A 2,484-nucleotide genomic window follows, 5' to 3' on the forward strand; every position below is an offset into this window, starting at 1 on the left:
AAGAAAAACAATAATGTTAAATAATTATCCACATTTCCTAGAATCTTCCCATTTTCCTGGTGCTGTGCTCACCCTTCCATTTCTCCTTTGGGTCCTGGGGTCAGTGGCTGCAGCCTGATGTGTGTGGGGCTGCAGTGAGTGGCCAGCATCACAGGTCCTTCCTGGGGAGGAACAGAGTTATGTTGGTAGTTTCTTCTTCCTCACTTGAGGATCCCCTTGGGACCATGTTCAAATGTTTGCTATTTCGCTTTTACACCTTGGGCTGAAGCTCTACATTACAAATGTCTTTACTAAATACATTTTATGTATGTTGGATACTATTTCTTTCTCTTTGTTACCCCTGAAACACATTCAGGACAGTTCTAGGTCAGTATCTCTGTCACTGATGGTTGGTGACAGAACAGTTGCTCATAGCCTTGGGGTCTCTGGTGCCAAACTCAGGCCCCATCTCTTATCATCCTGTGCTTGCATCATCTTCACAGCTTCTTGTGTTCCCAGTTCCTTAAGGCCTCTTTCCTGGCAGACCAGACTTGTATTTCTCTACATTATTTCATTCTGTTAGAGTCCTAAGTGTCTCATCCTGCACAGAACAATTGCTTGTTAAGTGTTAACTAAATAAAAACTATGGTTGTGCTATCTAAAATATTCTAAAACCACCTGTCATACTGTAATAATTTTAGATCACTGAAAACATGGGTAAGTCTCCAAATCTAGGATGGTAGAACAATTATGAGGTACTAGGTGCTCTCTTAGTTGGATGTCTCATTAAAGTATTCAAGAACCTTCTGTGTTTCTGGTCAAGCAGAAGCAGAATTGGAGTTCCTCCCATGAGTTCTGATGCTTTCTTTGGCACTGATGTCCATAAGATGGCAAGTTTGGAAATGTTATGTGAATTTTTTGTTTTGAAGAGGTTTGAGACCTTTCTGTTTGGAGTCCACATCCCTAATATTAAAAGGCATTTCACAGTGTTGAATATTTAAAGATAATACATTTCCTTATGTTACAGTTTAAAAGTGGATCATCCACTGCCTGCACTTTAAAGTTTGAGAGGAGCTTTTATATTATCATACTATGAAAGTAAATTCACAGTGATAGAGAATTAATCAGTTGTGGGGCTTTTTTAATCCATGTTTTTTTGCTTGCTTGTTTGTTTGCTTATTTGTTTAACCTGCAGTGAATTCATCTGTGGCAATCATTGCTGGTAAAGCTGGTATCAAGACCTCATCCCCACAATCTGCCAATAGTGGATTCCCAGCTTGTATTGATATATGCACTAGAGAATTGATTGCCTGCCTGAGTAGATAAGAACATGTATTGTTCTTCAGTGGGTGTAGTGCATTACTCTTTCCTGGCTAATGTGATCTCAGAATCCTTCTCAATAACACAATTCCACCAATCAAAGCAGATGACAAAATATAAATTTTATGGGGTTGTAGTCCTCAATTCATAATCCTTTGTAAAAGACAAATATGGATGAGTGAAGTTTCCCATAATGAAAAAACCATAAAATTTCCGAGTCCGCCAAGGTTCTCTTTTTGATGCATTTCTTATGCTCATTCTTCTAGTTTTTCTACAGATTTAATTTCCTTTTTCTGACAGTAATCCTGTGACTGTAGATCTAATTTTCCTCTTAGTTAGTGAAGAGCAAGTCCCAGAACTACCAAAACTATTTAACATAGTTAACACCTGAATGAGTTATGGCTTCAATGCTGCATTGTTCGTAGCTTCCTCATAGCCATGAGTGGTTCTTGTGGTACAGGAATATCAATGATTGAAGAGAAGTCCAGTAATAAATAGTCAATAATTCTGTAAAAGGATTTAAAATATGAATTATGTTTACCCACATGTTGTTACTGGTGTTTTTTCTTTTTTACTAATTAGAAGCTGAAGGACATATATTTTTCATCATAGTTGCATCTCTATTGCTCTGTTATAAAGTTATTTATTTCTAACTCTGCTTTTTTAAGATGGGTGTTTATCTTTCCGCATCCAGATCCCAAAATGTCAATAGATCTTTAAACCCACAAAAATAGGGAACTTCTTTATCCAATACAACATTATTCAAGGTCAAACTAAAACTTAGTTTTCATAATCAAAACAATATTACTGCAATCCTGAATTCCCTGTTGCAAACCGCAGTGATTTGTAGCCCACAAATCAGAAATTCTGTAAAAATTGCCTAGCTGCATCTTAGTTAAAATTTATTCTCCATGGAAATTTTGTATGAAAATCAATCAAATTTTTTTCCAAATTCAGCTGTCCTCTGATGTCCATTATAAATTTAACCTTAACAGTACATAATACACTCTTCATGCTGTTTGATCCTATATGTACAACTGTTTTCTTCAAACTTCAATAACAGAGAGAATAATATGTAGTGAGAAGAGGGAGTGAGGAAAATTTTCAAAAATAATGCAGAAGTGGAATCCAGAATTAACTTCCACAATTAATTTCTGTGGATTTTTTTTATAATTCCAGGGATGG

Source organism: Parus major, chromosome 3 (assembly GCF_001522545.3).
Source record: "Parus major isolate Abel chromosome 3, Parus_major1.1, whole genome shotgun sequence".
NCBI lineage: Eukaryota > Metazoa > Chordata > Aves > Passeriformes > Paridae > Parus > Parus major.